The sequence below is a fragment of the Mixophyes fleayi genome, chromosome 1 (genome assembly GCF_038048845.1).
Source record: "Mixophyes fleayi isolate aMixFle1 chromosome 1, aMixFle1.hap1, whole genome shotgun sequence".
Lineage (NCBI taxonomy): Eukaryota > Metazoa > Chordata > Amphibia > Anura > Limnodynastidae > Mixophyes > Mixophyes fleayi.
Window position 1 is genome coordinate 249013119 of NC_134402.1, and position 20483 is coordinate 249033601.

At 38.2% G+C, this 20483-nt stretch overlaps 1 protein-coding gene across 2 annotated transcripts in view; it reads left to right on the forward strand.

Annotated features, from left to right (window-relative positions):
* Positions 1-20483, forward strand: part of KDM4C (lysine demethylase 4C) — a 458533-nt gene that overhangs the window by 127250 nt on the left and 310800 nt on the right. The window lies entirely within an intron of this gene.

Below are 20483 nucleotides of genomic sequence, written 5' to 3' on the forward strand. Positions count from 1 at the left end.
TTCACACGTGTCTTGGTGACAAGTTCTCTCGTCCTTGGACAAAAAGGAACTTCTCTAGTGGTATAGGCACCTCACAGTGCTCAGCTGACATGAGCAATATGTCACAGTGCTGCTGGATCCCAGGAGAGAACCAGTTGACTGAGGTAGCTATCAGACACACTATGTACAGCCAAGCCACTTATTCCTGAGAGGATGGGGAACAAAGCTGAAGTTCATGGGTTGGAGAATGTAGAGTCATGAGTTGTGAAGTATGAGTGGTGATACACAATCAAACAAAACAAGTCTCTTTCAAGTAGAGAAATGAAATGTCAACTTTGCTTGTGCAAAGATTGGTAGGAGCATTATAAAGCTGCATACAGGTGAGGTCTTAGTCCTAATTAACTTGACCTTTTAAAAAGTTCTGATTTGTATTAAGTGAAAAAGGATGTGCAATTGTCAGTGTTAACAGTGCACTGCCACCTGTATTCTGTAGCATGTATTGCGACAAATCCTCACGTACTTCATCCAACTCCTCCCCTTTCTATGCAAACTTCTGCTCCTCCACAGAAAGTCACAATCTTGCTTCATAACCCCATGTGCCTCCAGTGTCTTAACCAGTCCTTCCATGTACATCAAACAGTCCTATTTTGAAGGCTTTCCTAATCATGCACAGGCAAAATAATCAAGTCAAGTCAGGGACATCTCGGGTAGGGCACTGTTTTTCAAACACAATGCCTATGGATAAACTTAACCCAAAAAAACTGAAGTACTCTTTCCCCAAGTGTTAATGATACAGTCAGTGATGGTGCTAAAATGATAGTATATCAAGCTATTATTTTGGGCATGTTCACCTAGATCGTTCTTTGGCCATATGGGACAAAAGTTCTGTGACATGCAGTATGTTTTTTATGATTACAGCAGTATGTGTTTGCTCTTCTGCTGGAATTTTTAATGGAGTGCATGTGAGTAAAAGTAAGACATTTGGGGGTAGATTTACTAAAACTTCAAAAAAGTAAAAGTGGAGGTGTTACCCATAGTAACAAAGCTATCATTTTCTGGAATGTACTAAATTAATGATAGCTAGAATATGATTGGTTGCTATGGGCAATAACTCCATGTTTCTGTAGTTTTAGTAAATCTACCCCTAAAAGTTAACTGATTGACATCATTTTAACCTGTATTAGTGTCTAGGAAAGCTACTACAGATAAACAAAATACAGTATATTCATTATTGCCAAAGACCCATGATGGACATAATTAAGATTCAAAAGCAACCTGTCTTATCAAGCTTTATCGTATGTGAAACACCTTAATGGTGCAGTGGAAAAGATGAGTCTGTTGTGATTGGATTGCACTATGTAACTGGAATTATAGTGAGTAGGTCCAAGGTACACAAATCCCTACGTTTGTTTACTCATAGTCTGTATACAGAGATATAATAGAAGTATGTTTAACATATAAATTCTACTGTAATAAGTATTTTCAAGAAAGAAATTGTTAGAGTGTAAAACACCCTGTAACCTAACTTGAACATATTCAAAGACTGTGAGTGCCTGGGAACAGTGTCAATTTTATTTCTTAATACTTTAATTTTACATTCTCCAGGAAGTGAAAAATCAAACAAAGTAGCAATATAGTATGGTTTCTATACATAAGTGGCCCCAAATCTTTGAAATAGCAAACACAAGGATATGCTTTTTCAGTTCATTGAGCAATCTACTTCTTATTTTACCAAAAACATGTTTCTACATCTAGCAATACAGCTGACATTATAAAACCGTACCACAGTGTCAGAAATTCCCAGTTTATTGTTTGAACTTTGTCAAATATAGCTGTGCATAATACACATATGAAGTGAGTCACTTTACAGTGTAAAGTTCATACATCCAACTTTTGAGTGGAATGGTGATGAAAATTGCCACCTAACAGGGTCAGGTCAATTTGAAAGGAAAAATAATTTACATTGGTTTTCGTATAATTCCTATGTGAACACCGTCCTCTGATATAAAAGAGTGTTTGGCCAGCTTAGGGGTGACACTCATGGAAAAATAGCCTTGAAGAGGTGTCCCTTTTTCATGATTTTTCTAAATAACTACAATTTATGCAAATAAACCGGTGTTGTATTGATTGTACAGCAAAGAAAGAATTAATAGACCTATGTAAGTGTGATTATAGCTTATTTATTGCTTATTCCGAGAGTTTGTTTGCCCTTCTCCTGTGACTTTGGAAGTGACTCAAGTGAATTAACTGTAGACATAAACATACTACTACTCAATAATGTATTCAAACTTCTAGTGCTGAGAGCGTGTAGGGAAAGTAATAGCAAAATCTACATTCATAAGTTTAAGCTGTCAATATGACCTTAAGGTGAAATCATTGACTACTAATGCTGTATTTAGCTGGCTGAGGTGAAAGCTGTAATCAAGCTTGTATTCTTGTTTCGTAATCTGTGCCTAAATATGTTGTGCAGAGTAATTTCCAGAATACTTAATGATATTAGAGAGGCTGCATCACATGGGACATACTATAGATCGCTTACAATTCTTGGAGTGTATGTTTTTAGAAATTCTTGTTGAAAAGTAGGTACCATCTTCTCTGTGTGGATGACTGCATTTATTTTGTGTTTCATGGTGTAAAATATGTATGACACATTGCTACTATTATTTAGCATTATGGGGTATGGTGTATGTGCACATAGTCTTTAGTTAAGTTTATCTCTCCTCTGTTCCATTTATTAACTGGAGAATAAAGGCGAGGCATAAGTTGACATAGAGACTGTTGATCTCCGAGGTAGGCACCAATGATGTATTAATATAATAGATGATGGATTATAGAAGATGTTCTACTTTCCCTTGTGTCTGCCCCATCACCCACTTTGGAAAGAATATAGTGTGCACTGCACCAGTGTCTCTCTGTAGAGATCAATGATTGTCTGTTCTCTGTTAAAAAAAACTAAACAGAGAAGAAACTGAATCAAGAAATGCTTATGAACCCTAAGCACATAAAGAAGTGTAAGCCACTTTGTTTACTTAAGATGCCGCTATCAATTGCTTAAAATTTTTCAACTGACTGTTTTATTGACTGCAACCATAATGTAATATATTGTTGATAGGTAGCTCTTGTATTTCTACACTTTATGCACAGTTCATTAAACAATGAATGGTAAGGATATTAATATTTGTGTATTTTGTTTTAAAATCAGAGTTTAGTATTTGATGATATTACCTACTACCAGAGTGTCTTCAGTTCAGTGTTTACTAATAGCCATGTCAAGATCTCTCAAAACTGAATATACACTGTACCTTCAAGGATGTAAGGGAAGACATTTATATTATTGTTATCATTTCTCATAGATTTGTAAGGCGCTACCATGCTCTGCAGCTCCGTATAGTAGGGAAAATAATACTTACATAAAACAGGAACATACAAGGTAAACAAAATAAACGTGAACATGAAAACAAAGGTTATGGAGGACCCTGCTCATGAGACCGCTTACATTCTAAGTGGAAGGGGGTAGAGCTGAAACAAGAGGAGCGAGTGTGGCTCAGAGTGGAGATTGGTACAGCTGTGAGGGTGTATTAGTGTGAATAGTGTTATCGGAGGTAAGGTCACATCTAAAAGGAGATTGGTTTTCAATGAGCGTCTCAAGATTGAAGGCTGTGGGAAAATTTAATTAAGTGTGGTAGGGAATCTCATAAGTGGGGAGCAGCATGCGAGATGTCCTATAGGCAGAAGTGAGAGGTGGTTACCACAGAGACAAGGCGCAGGTCAGAGGTAGATCTTAGAGGGTCGAAGGTAGAGTATTTTGATATGAGATTTGAGATATATGCAGCGGTGGTGTTGTTGAGGGCTTTATAGGTAAGGGTGAGTAATTTAAATTTGCTTATAGAAGACACAGGGAGCCAGTGTAGGGATTTCTAAAGTGGTGCAGCAGATGTGGCTCGGTGACAGAAAATCAATTTTGCAGCAGCATTTAGGATGGATTGAAGTGTGGATATATGGGTGTCAGGAATACCAGATAGCAGGAGGTTGCAATAGTCAAGACAGGAGATGATGAGAGAATGGATGAGTTTTGGTAGCATGTTGAGTAAGAAGAGAGCATATTCTGGCAATGTTTTTAAGGTGAAGTCGACAGAACTGGGAGAGAGTCTGGAAGTGAGGAATAAAGAAGAGGGTGGAGTGAAGTGTGACATCAAAGCAACGGGCTTGTGAGACTGAGGAAATGTTGGTGTTATTGACAGTGAAGGAGATTTAAGGGCAAGTGGTGACATTGGCAGGAGGAAGATAATAAGCTCTGTTTTGGTTGGTTACACAAGATAATACAGAAGGATATGTGTCATCATCGTAGAGGCGGTATTGGAGGCTGAATGAGCGAATTAGTTCCCCAAGAGAAGAAGTGTACAAAGAAGAAAGTATAGGACCAAGAACAGCTTCTATTTCTATAAAAAAAAATTCTATGGCAACATATTGCTACCATCAACTCATTTAAGCTATTTAAAAATGTAGTTACAAACCGGTAAAATATATATATTTTCTTACATGCTTACATGCTCCATATTTTATGATTGAAAGAGGTAATCACTGAGGGGTGGGGTTGCCACCTGTTCAGCTAGCTGTTGGCCCCTGCAATTGGGCCTTTTGCTGTTGCAGTTAGGAAACCTCTAGATAACCTTCCGAGTTGGGGGCTCGAAACATAACCTTTCCTTATTCACTGATGACTTCCTCTTGTCCTTAAAGAAATTAGGGAGAGAAACAAAACTTTTAATTAACCAGATTTGGAGTCTGATTATGAACTAATGTAAACACAGACAAATCTGAGATCATATGCTGTAATGTCACCTCACACATAAAGAAGTTTATTGACCTCTTCTACCTTAATTTCATATAAAGAGACCATTATATTGGGTATTTAGCTATCTGGGTAACATCCTCCACAAATATGCTGTATTCGGATAGATATTGTAAAATACAAAGCATGTCTGTCACAGGAAAGACTATTCAGTCTTTGGCACACCAGATTCGTCCTCAACAACTGATTTCAATAAGGTCTTGTCCCAGTCTCTTTGGGATGTTCTTTTCTTCTGGTATTGGCATATGCGAGACCTTCAACTGAATCTAGTCACCCAGTGGGATTGCAACTCAAATTCTCTAGATCATGCGATTGGACAAAATAATCATGAAAGTGTCACAACTGGTGGCTGCATCCAAAGCTAAAGAAAAATCATGGTATGAGTCTTTCATAACCAGAGTGGATGGTGCTCACAACATATTCAAGCTCCACTTATTGGGAAACTCATCTGCTTTCAGAAGTGATACAAGTCTCATAACCAAAGAACCTGCACACACTTGTGCTTGAAATGAGAGCAGTTTGTTGTGCAGTTCAGAATTTTCAGTCTTTCCAACAAAACAAACTAAAGATTTTTTCCGACAATAAAAGAGTAGATGGTTTTATAAACAAGCAAGGAGGCACCCAGAGCAACATAATAATGTCTACATTTTCTCAGTCTTTCAAGTATGCACATTGTTTGTTACCGCTCCAGTGCCCGTTTTAGGACATTTTTTATTTCTACATTCAAATATCAAAATTAGACAGAACATCATTATTTGTCTGAATTACGTATAAAGCTGGGTACACACCTATGCAATCTTACTTTATATGCAATTTCTGTAACAATTTCTTCAACAATTGAAAGTCCCGAGGAGCCTTCATACTCTACAGATATACAGAGAAATTATTGGTAGACGTGTTGGACAGATTGTCGAGAGTTCCTACACACTTCCACATTAATCCGACAGCATTCCATTGTTGATCGTGATTTTTAGGAGGTTTAGAAAAACAAATAAACAGATGTGATGTGTTTTTTTTGCAATAAAATATGATCCTTTGAATGTACACACTCTTGCAATGTCTAACTAAACAGTTGTGAATTGTGCGATATGCACAGTAATTGCATAGGTGTGTACCCAGCTTAAGATGTGTATAGTGATTATGAAAAGTTAGCAGTTCTTTGATTGGCTTAAGTGTAAAGGACTGGAAATGTAACTATTATCAGCACTTAACATCAATTACATGTACATTTTTCATTAAAATGCAATCTGATGTCTGAGGCAGTAAAGTACAACATCATATATTACACAGCATGTTTTGGTGGGAACAGTGATGTTTTCTTTTGTTGGCTGGAAATAAAATCTATTGAAGGGTGAAATACGAGCTATCGTGACTCACTCTTAAAAACACGTGGCTGGGATCTTCGTTCTGTTCGTTCTATAGCCATATGTCTATGGTGAAGTTTTATCTCGCTTCACTCCTCAATCTCACTCATAATCATGATTTCTCATACTCTCTCAATGTTCTTCCCTTGTTCACATCACTCTTTCATCATGCCTTGGCACTACAAATGCTTGCTGAATAATGGCAAATAATGTCTGACATGAATTTGAAGTCTGATAATAAACAGCAGTTTATTTTATTGTCAATTAATGCAACCGATTAGCATGGGTTTTACTCTTGTATGCACCATATTACTTGTCAGCAGAAGTCATAGTGATGCCCCCTAATGCTGGCAGCGGTAGCAGCAGCACCATCTCATATGTAAATAAAACTGACAATAGGGTAACTGACTTATAATTGATGTTATTACCCTTTACAATATTATACAAGTAATGTCCCCAGCATACTATTCCAGCAGTATTGCCAGATTACACCACTGGTAAAGCCTCAAAATATTTTGCCAGATGTGTCCCAAATTTTTTATAAATAATGCCCGTAGCATATTACACAGCAATGCTCATTACCATACTGGGAGTAGTGTCTGTAGCCAATTATAAAAACTCTGCCACCTCACATACTACCCTCTGCAAAATTAAATATTGTGCTTGGTACAGTAAATAGTAGGTGTCAGAGAGTAAAGAGACCACATTCCCTCCATATAAAGCACCATTGCCTTCATATGCCCAGCCCAGCATGCAAAACTGTATCCAACTAACATTACCCTGTGCTTAGCACTATAAAAGAAGACTTTCAATTTCAAACTATATATAGCCTTTTATCAGATGACTGTACATACAAAATGTATGCAAGAAATACATTGATTAATTTGGTCTGAGATCTGAATATGTATAAATGAACAGCACTAAGAAACAACTTCACTTTATAAACAACTGCTAATTTATCAATATATTGATTTTAGAATAAAACTCTGCGCTGTGCTATTGATTGGTAGCTAGTATTCTGATTGATTCAAGAACAGAGGCAACCAATCAGATGCAGCAGTAATTTTGAAACCATTATATTTTGCTCTGTAAATGTTATCTCCGAAAATCAAAGGTATTGAACACAGACCAAAACCTTTGTGCTGCTGCTGAATACAGTATGAAGTAGTGGTTAGGTCTTTGGGCTATGTTACTTTCCTTTGACATTCATTGTGAACTCCTGACAAGAGAGAGAAGCCTCCAGAGAGCAGGTCATAGTAATAACAATCTTTGGCACTTCAGAAGGGACTTCGGGGGCCTGACCAATTGCCTGCTGGGGCCCACCTCAACCTCAGCCCCTGCTTATCAGTATGCTTAATGGTGTTTCTTAATGCAGATCACAGATCAGATTAAGGAAAAAATGCTAATTATTTTGCCCAATGCTTTGGGTGCAGAGAGATCATGGCTTATATCCACAAGATGAGAGTGTTAGTTCATGCATATTTTGCATCGGGAGCTGTTCTAAAACATGCTTTGTGTGGGTGTGAGAGATCAAAGTGCTGGCCTGCAGGTTGTATTTAATTTTCTTTTTCCCTTTGGTGAGTGAAATGCAGTTGTTTTGATGTTGGGTTTGATGAATTTGTTTGCTGCTGCATTCATTAGTTTCACATCAAAAACCTGACAGGCTGTTAAATGAAACTTTTGACTTGGATTTTCAGCTTTTTCGTCCTGTGCACATTATATAATATGCTGATTTCTCCTCAGTGAAAACGAAATGACCGAGGGACGGTCACATTAAGTTTATAATACCACCACTAATGATTCATTTATAAGACGTGGTTTGATTCTCATGTTTTTCATAGTCCCATCTTCATGTGTCCAAAAAGAGTTAATACATTAATTGGTAGCATTTTCTTATTTCCACCAGTTCTGTAGTAGAGATTTGCAGATTGTGATGATTGCTCAAAGCAAGACTACCTGGCTACAGAAATGTTTTAATTAAACGTTTATTTTTGTTTTAAATTCTCTATCCTCATCAGACATCTAAACAAATGCTATGCTTCTTTTTTGCCTAGATTTACACTATGCTGTTCATCAGCGATTTTAGATTTTTTTTTTTTTATCATCAGCTATACCAATTGGCTTTTTTTTTTTTAACTTCAATAGTATTTTTATTATTAATTTTTCAAAAATTATGGGGTACAGAAAGAAGAAAGGGATGGGGGGTAAGGAAAGGACACAAAATAAAAAGGGGAAGGATTGAAGGGGTACATAGTGGGGGGAACACATTAAACAATTCTGCTGTTAAACCATATTGAACACATGAGGGAGGGAACCTAATAGGATCCCTTCCAATTCGTGAAAGTTACACTGGTCGAATGGTCACCATGGAACTACTAATAGGGACATTGGGGAACTTCGCTAAGTGTAGGAGATGCAGGTAGTAAATCAGAGTCTATTCGGTCTGGACGCGCTCCCTCTCCGTCCGTAACATACACATGCCAGCTGAACCACTTCATTATCGGGGACGAGGTGGCAGTGGAGTAGGGCATCCCCTCTGTCTCCATTTCAAAGCTGAATTGCACCTTGGCCACTACTTTCGATATCAAGGGTATCTGTGGTGACTTCCAACCTTGAGCTAAGGACGCTCTTGCGGCAATCAGAATATGACTAAAGACATATTTAGCATATGATGGAAACTGGGGGGGGGTAATGCTGCAGCAACGCAACCTCCGGGGTAGGAGAGAGATTTTGTCTAGTAACCTTATTGGCTAGCTGGAAGATTTGTACCCAGAACGACTGTATATGGGGACAATTCCAGAATATATGCATCAAATCCCCCGGTATATTGCATTGCCGCCAGCAAAGTTTAGACTGGGAAGGCCACATTTTATGAAGTCTAGTTGGGGTAAGATACAATCTATTAATTAATTTTATCATAATTTCTGTGTGATTTATACATTTGGACATTCGGAACGAGTTTGTGAAAATGGCTTCCCAATCTTCACTTTCCAAATCTAGTTGAAGGTCAGATTCCCACTGCAGTTGTATTTTGGTTTTATTTTCTGATGTAGAGGGGAGGGTATAGCGGTACCAGAAGGTAATACTGGCTCTATTATCTCCTTTTGTTAATTTAGTGAACAACAAAGGCGGTGGTGATGTAATAGGTAGACCTAGTCTGGGAAGGGAATTAAACCAGTGTCTGAGCTGCAGGTATTTATAAAATTCCTGAGAAGGGAGGTGAAATTTTTCCTTTATTTGTGTAAAAGATAGTAAACTCTGATCGTCTAGTAATTGAGAGAATGAGGTTATTCCGTTTGATACCCATAGGCTGAGATTTAAATTAGGAATTAATTTAGCCACTGCAGCTAAGGAGATATTTTTGGTCGGGACCAGAGTCATAGAATTGGCCTTTAACATTTTGTCCCACACCAACAGGGAGTCCCTAGTTGTCTTTGGTAATTGGGCATTTACAGGGCGCCAATTTTTTGGAACCCAGATCAAATCTGCCAATGGGAAATGCGGGTTAAGAGCTTTCTCCAGGTCTACCCATGGTTTTTGGTGCATCGGGAGGGACCAGTCACGAAGCTGAGAAAGTAAGCAAGCCGCATGGTATCTGTACAAGTCTGGCAACGCCAAACCTCCCTGTTGTTTAGGCAAATACATCCGAGAACTGGCTATTCGTGGGGGTTTGTGCTTCCAGACATATAATATCATAACTGAATGCAGTTTATCCAATAAAGATTTGGGGATACAAACAGGAATAGTACGGAATAAATACATCATTTTTGGGAGCAACATCATCTTGAAGGCTGCGATCCTTCCCAACCAGGAGACCTCGCTGCAGACCCAGGATTTACTTAAAGTTGAAAGTTGGAGGGTTAGAGATGAAAAATTAAGATTAATCGTATTTTCCAGTGAGGAAGTGATTTCAATACCCAAATATTTCAGTGCCGACATCTTCCATGAGTAATGAAAAGATGTTTTAAGGAGTTGCACCTTCTCATGGGGAATATTTATTGGAAGGGCTTCTGATTTAGTGGAGTTTAGCTTATAATATGAAGCTCGGCTATATGTGTCTAAAATATTATGAAGGGTCGGCAGCGAAGTCCCCGGGTCAGTTACAAAAAGCAAAACATCATCGGCAAATAGACATATTTTATGCAAGGTATTTTTAACAGTGGCACCAGGAAACAGATGTGAGGATCTAATGGATATGGCAAGAGGTTCCATTGCCAAGACAAATATCAACGGGGATAAGGGACAACCCTGTCGAGTTCCGTTTGTGATCGTGAATCTATCCGACAGGAATCCGTTACTAAACACTCTAGCCGATGGGTGGGAATATAAGGCCAAAATAGCCCTCAAGAAGTCGCCATGGAATCCAAACCGGAGAAGGACCCCCTCCCAATTGGCTTTTTTATTTTACAACGTGTAACCAAACTGCTGTGTAATTTATATACTTTTACGTTACCTAACTGCGGTCTGCTTAGTTTTTTTTTTTATTTATTTCTAGTCTTAATTATATGTTCTACAGACATGGTTACTGATTCTTCTCTCTTATTTTTGAAAATAAGATTTAAATTAGACTCTATGAAGAAGTATCAGAGCCACTAAAGAAAGCCAATATAATATTATTGCTACAGTATTAAAATGTAAGAATGGTCTTGGTTGCTTGCCATGTACTGTTGTGGTGAGTAGACAATGGAGGATGATCATTAGAATCAAATTCTATGATTCATCGCCAGCACCAAACAACTGAGTGATGTGTGAAGCGGTGGTAGTCGTATTAATGACACTAATGCAGACAAAGTTTTCACTTCCAAAAAATAACAATCATTATAATCACGAGAAGGTGGAAATCTCCACTTACCATATAACACACACTGACTGTTTTCGGCAGTTTCTATTACCTCCAAATGTAAACAGCGACTTTCAGAAATAACTACAATGACAAATCACGTCACTTGTTATGGTCGAAGTAAAGACGGCACTTTTAAAGCGGCAATGACTGGTCCTACCTCCTGTGTAATTTAAAGCAGGCGCTGGGACCGGCTGTCCGCTTTAAAATCGCTGTTTTTACGTTACATCCAAGCATGAAATGTACTATTTGGCCATGTATGCTCTGCTGCTGCTGAATGCAAATGTAATATATTTCTATGTAACCAAGTATTTCCTTGCTATAGATATGCTTACAATTGATAATAGTGGTGGTGTTAGGGGGCACAGTAATGTCATGGAGCACTCACAAAATGTTCTAAAATGTGTTGGCAAATGATGTTATGTTGTGAAACCATCTGATAATTTTTTTTTGGGCAACAAAAATGATCTGCCTATTTAGCAAATATATTTGAATAATGATTATTTGGGACATGTATTATCCTTAGTTTATTCTGAAAGGTTTTTAAATCAAAATATTTTTAAAATCATAATAATTATAGTAATACTTTTAATATTATCATGTAATAATTTGAAAAACTGTGCAGTTTTGTCCATGCGGTCAAATAAAACTTGTTTCAGACCGAAAATGGTGTAAAGTCAGGAAAATGCAAAAAAATGTAAGAATGGATAAATAATTTACTGAACATTTCAATGCTTTTTAGTACAAAGAAAGGGTACCGATTTCTCTAGTTTATTAAGTAACACTCAAACTGATGCACTCTAGCACAGCTAATCAGTGCTGTAAATGTGTGCTATCAATGGCTTTAAATGTTAGTAAAAAGTTGTGAAATAATAGTGTTGAGTTGAAAAGCAAAAAAATAAAAATAAAACTGGTTAATGTTATACATTTGAGTGAAAAAAGGGAATGGACCAATCCGCTCCAAGGTCCGGACAATCCTCTTGGATATGTTTATTTATAATATATAATCCGAGGGGGTGCTCTCATAACTAGAATTATCTAGGAAATAACAAATACAGATGACAATAGATATCAGCTGAACAAAGTAGTGTGTGAGGCACTCCTGTCCGAAAGAGTATATCAATATAAAATCAACTTTATTGATGATTACTTAAAAATGCGACATAGACAGATAGCTAAATCCCACCTGGATCGGTGAATTTAAAATATACAAGTGAATAGAATTAGTGAATTAGCTACAGAGTGTATTGCCTATGCCTAAAGGCTCTTTCTAGAGAGACACTTCACAACAGGTCTAAATGGTCCTATGAATTATCATATTATAATTATACAATTAGAGGACCAGACCCTAGTTATCACTAACAACTACAATACCATACGAGTTTTCTATTTTGATAACATTTGACCGGCTCCCATTTTTGGGTCATTTTTAATTCTCCTCACACTATATTTCAATTCTATTCACTTGTATATTTTAAATTCACCGATCCAGGTGGGATTTAGCTATCTGTCTATGTCGCATTTTGAGTAATCATCAATAAAGTTGATTTTATATTGATATACTCTTTCGGACAGGAGTGCCTCACACACTACTTTGTTCAGCTGATATCTATTGTCATCTGTATTTGTTATTTCCTAATGTTATACATTGCCATAAAAAGTGTTCACTCCTTTGGTATTCACATTTTCTTGCTTTTTTTACTAGTCAACACAAAAATGTACTTTGTAATTTTGTAATTAAGAAAGAAAAAAAATCCCAGTGCAGTATGCTGTTGTTGATGCATTACTGCAGTCTTCAGTATGAGCTGAGATTCCTATTAGTATTGCAATTTAACTGACTGTTTCATATCTTTTGGGTGGAAATATGTTTTCATGAAAATCTATTGGTATTTTGAGATAAATGTAGTCCACTTTTCTGTTTGTTGCTGAAGTACTGGCCCTTAGTGAGGGTTAAAAATATATCCTGCAAATTAGATGATAACTTTATTCAGCTCACCACAGCAAATCATTTTTTTAATTGAATAAATAATAAATTTAAATAAAATAACCCCCCCCCCCTTCCCCAACAAACTATGTATTGGTATTTAAATCCTGCTAATAGTAGTACATCAAGGCTTCTATCAGATACTTGCCAACTCTCCCGGATTCCGGGTGGGACTCTCGGGAGAGTATGGCAGCTTCCCGCATCTGCCCACTTCCTAGTAAAGTTGGCAGAATTACATCCAAAATTGCAGCGATTTTCTGAGCCCAGCCCCCTGCACGCCCACCTCCCCCCGGCAGCTCCCGGATGCCGACTGCCATAAGTTGGTAAGTATGTTCTATCAATGATCTAACAATGGTAGGTGCAGGTAGAATGTTTTTCCATACAGCATATTGTAAAGACGTTATAGGTCACGCTACACCATGCATATACTTTATGTTCAGTTTCTTAATGTTGCCACTGCAACCTTTGTGTGAAGCAATTGCCTTTTTCAAATCTGAATGTAAAATACCAGCATCATGCAATCCTGTATGCTGTGGCGTTTGAAAAAGCAGCTGTTATAGTTAGTAGATACACACACATCAGAACAGCCAGGGCAGATAAATGACTTTATATATTTCCTCTGATCAGTCACATTTGTTAGTTGGCACATTCCAACAAAGGCAGGAGTTGAGACAGCAGAGGAGAGAGAAGTGTATTTTCTACATTCAGTGGTTTTCCCTAGCTTGATTGATGAGAGAAGCAATGTAAATGGCAGCTGCTTATCTCTACCGATACATATTGTAGCACCCTGGCTCCTGCAAGCACAGATACCACATAGCACCATATGTCAAAGAGAAAAGGGATGGCCTTGGTAAACCATAGAAAACTTCCATCAAAAGTCTTGTACATTTAGATTATGTGGTAGATTAACTTTAGTTTTCTACACATCATACAAACTGCAATGAGCAATTAACATGTTCAGAGCATAAGACATATCTGACTGATATGCTGCACTGCGAAGATATTGGAGAAGAGCAACTATTACTTTCTTCCTGAAAAAGATTTTCACAAATATCTATGTAAAAGCTTGCAGGACATTTTAATTTTAACTGTCATTTCTAATTGCAGCCTTGTTTGCATATATGCTTTTTAAGTTTAGTCAGAAATTGTGTTTTAGGAGTATGTTTAAAGTCAATTAACTTGTAGGTGTAGTCTAATTTTCCTAATTTATAGGTCTAAAAATATGACTACCTTAAATATTGGCCCCCTCTCTTAGAAACTTTTCAGTAATAGATGTATCTAATAAAAGGGTAGCAAAAAAAAAATCACAGTGTACAATCACTGTTCAAATGCCATCCTTATCTACCGCCCTTTAACACTTAAAGTTAAAAGATAATATTTTCTTTCTAAATAATCTGCCTGTGGACCACACACAGCCCCAGTTTCTCTCTTTCCACATCAATTTAGGCATAATATTTTCTCTTTTCCCCACTCATATTGCACATATTGTACACTTTAGGGATTAAATAATAAAATTGTGAAATGTGTACAAGTGTGATTTAACCTGTAGCAATAAATCCGTTTATCTCTAGCGATTTCCTAGCACAGATTAGGGAATTAAAGGAAAGATAGGAAAGATAACACCTGATTGACTGCTGTCTGTTGCAGAATATTTGTGCACTATGTTATTAAACAAATTTCTGTATGTGTTATCCAACGTCTCCCGGCATCTGCTCAGTGAGTGTATCCTACTGCTCCACAATGTCTTTGATGGACTATATCTATGCAGTCATCCAAGGGCGTGACAATTTATTTTTTTCATTTTAACTCCTTCCACCTCTTATAATTTATCTGTGCAATTAATTCCACATCCACATTTTCATCTTCTATATATTCATTTCCAGTTCTGCTCTCCATTTTATTCACACGCTTTCTCTCCAGCTTCATCTACTAATATATATTTACCAGCAGTGCCGTCTTCTCCCATCCTGATTTTCTCCAATTCTGGAAGTTGCCACAAGCAGGCAGGGCTGCCAAGAGGAATTCAGGGCCCGATACAACAACTTCATGGGGCCCCCTTATAGTTGAGAATGTAAAAAAATATAGGTGTGGAGGTGCAATTGAGGGCGTGGCTATGTATCACTGGACGTGCCCAGGTAACCCTCCTACAGAAAAAAAAACCTTCATTGTTGTGTACACCATTGAACGGTCACCAAAAATTGGGATTGTCCCACTAGAATCACAACATTTCACACACCCTCCAGCTCTCTCCTACCTGTTCTTCTCACTTTCACCACCTGTGGCTTCAGGTTTCTTTAGTTGCGGCTTGTCTGGATCCTGGAATGTTGGGGGCCCTATTTGGGAAAAAAAATGGGTACATTTAGAAAATTACAGCCAGCACCGGTGTTAAATCAATAACACCCACGATTAATAATTAGGCCTTCCTCCAGCCCCAACATTAAAATAAGGGTATTCACATTTAATAAATAAACCAATTTCTCCCTACAAACAGCACCAGCAATAAATTAAAAGTATTTACATTTCAGATATATACCTACTTCCCACAACCATCACTGACATTAAATAATTCATAGTCACATTTAATAAAGAGACCTCATTCTCCCCCACATTCAGTAGTCCCCAAACCACCCCATCTTAAATTAATAGTCCGCACTATAAAAGTGCCCAACCATTATCCCACAAACAAAATTGCACCCATTAATTACCCACAACCTACCTCACACTATATTTCCACAAGCCCCCTCTGCCATCACACACACATTACTGTGCCCCTTCATCACCATGTTGTGCCCCCTTATGATCACACTGCGCCATCCATGCTTCTTTTCCACCCCTTCACCTGGCCCCCCATCATCACATTGTGCCATCCTGCCCCCCCTCTCCATCACTGTGCCATCCTGCCTCCCCTCTCCATCACTGTGCCATCCTGCCCCCCCCTCTCCATCACTGTGCCATCCTGACCCCCTGTCCATCACTAGGTGCCTTTCTGCTGCTCCTCCTTTCTTTCCTCATACTGTGCCCCTCTCCCCCCCTTTTTCCTCATACTGTGCCTTTCCCCCCCCCTTTTTCCTCATATTGTGCCTTTTCCCCCCCTTTTTCCTCATACCGTGCCTCTCCCCCCTCCGTTGTTCCTCACACTTCGCTTTTCTCCCTTTTTTTTTGCTTACCTTTGTACTATCTTTTTTTCCTCTCTTCTCTTTTGTCTTCTTGCTTCTCTCTGTGCTGCTTGTCACAAAATGTCAGGCGTGACTTGATGACGTCACACCCGGCATTCAGTGTAAACAGAGTAGAGAGGAAGGAGGAGGAGGAGGGATGCCTGCTCCCCCCACCAATGAAGGGGCGGCGCCCCGAACCCCCGGAAAAAAAAAAAACGTGGGCAGTGAGAGCCCAGGCCGGGCCCCCTGGCATGCTCGGGTAATTTACCCCCCTCCCCCCTCGGCGGCCCTCGCTCTACTCTGTCTCATGTCTACACCATCTTGGTCAACCTACTGTTTCTGAACATGATTTTGTTTCTACGTATGATTTGTTGTACCAACTATCTGGAGCTTCAGCATTTTAAATTGTCTTGCAAATGAGGCTTTTTTCCTCTTGCAAATGACCCTTAGAGCCATCCCTTGGTTAAAATGAATACTGCATGTATGGTATTCTGAATGTAGCTATCTGGATATTTGCCTACTCTCCTGGGGGTAAATGTATCCAGCTGAGAGTTTTTGGGCGGGTTTTCAAAATCCAATCAGATTCTAGCTATCATTTTATGTAGTACATTCTACAAAATGATAGCTAGAATCTGATAAGTTGCTATAGGCAACATCTCCACTTTTCAAACCCGCTGGAAAACTCTCAGCTCGATACATTTAACCCCTGAAATGTCTGGGAGACTCCCAAATTTTGGGAGTCCTCCCAGACTCCTGGAAGAGCAGGCAGCCTCCTGGATGGGTGGAACTTGATAATGTGAGTCATGATATCATGGACCCACCCACAGAGCGACTTTGTGAATCACAGGGTCACGGTGAGGAAAATCGTGGCACCACGTCCCTCACGCACTTGCTACCTAACTTCCCTCTACGATATGGGAGGAATATGAAGTTGGCAAGTATGGATATCTGTGGTTATGTCATTTTAGAAATAATCTCTGCCAAAATCACCACTCTTCTACCCATAGTCTAAGTCTATCAATTAGTACTTTTTCATTCTCTTGTTTACCACATTTGCTTATGTTTTCCATTGTTTTTATTTTGACACCTCTTAAAATTACATAAGCAGATGGACAACCTGTACACACACAGTTTCTAACAAGCATTCACTTTACATCAATTTTACTCTTACCTGCAGCATTCTGTAGCAATAGGTAAGATACATTAGAGTTATATTGGAAAATTCATACATTGTATAGTATTCTGTATGCTTTGAGACACATTAAAGAATGCACAAATAATTATTTGTTAAAGCCAGGACAAAATCCAAGGTTTTGTCTATACTTTTTTTTTTTTATTGTACATTTTTTATTGAAGGAGTTGAGACATGTACAAATTAAAAAGCGTTTGTGACATTAAAAGTTAATTTAATGTTATTCAAAGACAACAGTTTCAAAGATAGTTCAAGTTATTTCCACAATATGTCCATACAGAAAAGAGTATTGAGTATCGAAGGCGTCTAGAAAGTAGGCATCACGGGAGGGACTAAGAGACCACAGGCACGGAGAGACCGGAGCCGTGGCAACAGTTAATGAGAGATAAGTGGATCCTTTAAGAAGATTCTGGTCACACACCAGAGCATCTGGCGAAGCACTTGTGCAATTGCTCTCTCAGGGAGACGGGTAAAGTGTGTATAAAACTTTCCCATGTTTCAAAGAAACGGCTGGTGAGTTTGTTCTTTTGAAGGGCGGCTTCCAACTAATCCATTATCATAATGAAGAACAACTTTTCCTTAAAGAGACCAAGTGTAGGAGTGGAGCTTTAAATTCACATGTGGAGAATTCACTTTCTCGCAACAGTTGATACTATCAAGAATAATTTTCTTCCTTTTTTAGCCGTCCTAATATTAGGCAGCAAAATGCCCATTATGGCCCATTCAGGTGTGAACGGGAGGTAATTCACTGGTCTGCCATTGGGAATCTCCACACATGTATCCAAAATCCCTGTTTGACCAGACAACTCCAAAAGCAATTAAACAGGTCTGCGCCAGCCTCAGCACACTTGGGGCATGTATCAGTGTCAGATAAGCCCATAGCAAATCTATGATGTGGGGAGATGTAATCCCTGTGAAATATGTTAAGACACATCTCCACATACATAGAGGCAGGGAGAAACTGAATGGAAGTGCTAAGGTTTTTGAGTAGAATCTCATTAATGAAATGTGGGAAATGTTGTGACTGTTGGGAGAGGCCAGTGCGGACATATGAATAATTTAAGTCGGTCTTCAAGAGCTTATAATGGAGATGGCCTTTTGTTGGATGGGAGGGGGGGGGGGGGGGGGAATTTGCGCTCAAGAGGGCGTCAAGTGGATTCTTCCAGTCACATAATGTTGAGCCTGGAGGAATGCCATCCCACATGGGCTCAGAAATGGAAATCGCTCTTATGACCTGAATATAACAAAGTGGTTTCTTAAAGACTTTATCCATTAATTGGCCCACTGAGTGCAAGCCCTGGGATTCCCTCTGAAAGGATGAGCCACCATGCCTTCCTGAAAGTCAGGGTTCCCAATCAGGGCAACATGCATAGATTTATATGGATTTAGATGTAATTTATGACGCAGAATTTGCCAAACCTTTCTCACTGACATTGAGAGGATTGAGAGAATAGTTCACTACTGAAACTTTACTGAAACAAACTTGTACATATCTGACACTGGTTCATTATGTAGTAATGTGCTCTTTGCTGTAAATAAGGTCTTTTGAGTTTATAAAGCTTTGATTCTTGGGGAAAACAAATGTAATTAAAACCTCCTAATTACAGCTCATATTAAAATGATGTAATTTTTGTTGGTTATGCTTCCCTTCTTGGATGGTTTTATATTTAATTAGTGCTTGATGATCTTCCTTTTTAGTATTTTTTAGTGCTTTTCAGAATGGAGCAGGGGAGAAAATTGTGTTAATTTAATTAGTGCTTATATAAACATACCGATATATTGGAAAAAAGATTCACCATTTTTAATGTTTTTAAAAACATTAAACAAATGGATCTTTTCATAAATGAGCACTGCACAGACTTATTTTTTTTTAGCTTTTTAAATGTTATTGTTGTTTTCCTTTTGTACTTCTGCAATGCCTGTCACCAGTGACGTAGTTGTGGAAAATGCTAGTAGCATGCAATTAAATGTCAGGTCCCCTAAAAGAGATGGTTACATTTATTTAAGAAAAAATACAGATAGTTTGTGTATTTATCCAGGAAGAATATAAACATAAATAAATGTAACACCTGCATGGAAGAACAAATTCCACTTTGTATTAAATTCAATTCAGCTAACCGCAAAAATTGCAATGTATTTTCTTTGCCAGTAACAATAATAAGTGGTGGCCTTCACTTACATTGTATGATTCATTCTTTAATCAAACATTATCTCTGCCACATTTGCCAGCAATTGGTATGTATTGTTTTTTTTTTTTAAAGAAACCGTTTTCAGAACGGCAATTGCTTTCACAGTGTTTTTAAGTTGCATGTTTCAGGGAATCTTTACATAGACAGTTGACACAGCCTTTACTTGGTATAGTGTTAAAGAGGACCTGTAGTCAAGTTCTGAAAATGTCATTTTACTGCTTTACTTAACTCCATTTGCCAAGGGCATGTAATCCTGCACGCTCTTTATAAACTATGCTCTTTACCAGGTCTGCTTCCTCCATACTGCAAAGCAGAAGAGCAGTGGAGGTATATAGGAAGTTGGCCTGGTTGTGAAGATAATGCAATCTGTTAGCTCAACTTGTCTTCCATATTGAACTATCAGTGTAGAGATCTTCCTCCTGGGTCGTCTTTCATTACATCTTGCAGTCCCCCTGCCGTACAGTCTAGAGTGAGCCAGCCTAGCACTGAACATAGTGTATAAATTGAATAAAATGCTTGCTTCTGAAAAAGCATGGGCATCCATTTTTGCTTACTACATAATGCACAAGGCATATAGTAAAACAATAAAATGACAGAAGAGTATCTGGTGGCAGGTACTCTACATAGTGGTCAACCAGCTAGAGCAGTACATAGTAGAATGGTATTGCTACTGCTGCTTCCCATGGTCATTCAACCACTGGGTCTTTTGTTCACTTAATCTGATTGCACCTTGCAGTTGTCGCATAAACTAAAATTGCAGATCAAATTCTAATATTAAACCGGTTGCTCTTTTATTTCAATTTGGAATTCTAAATCTTTTACAACCAGTTTTGTTATTTTGATTCAGTTCAACCCTAACTTTGAAGAATTTTACGGAACTTGGATGAATTAAAATAGTAAATGTATGTATGCTTCTGCTTTAAGTGTTAAT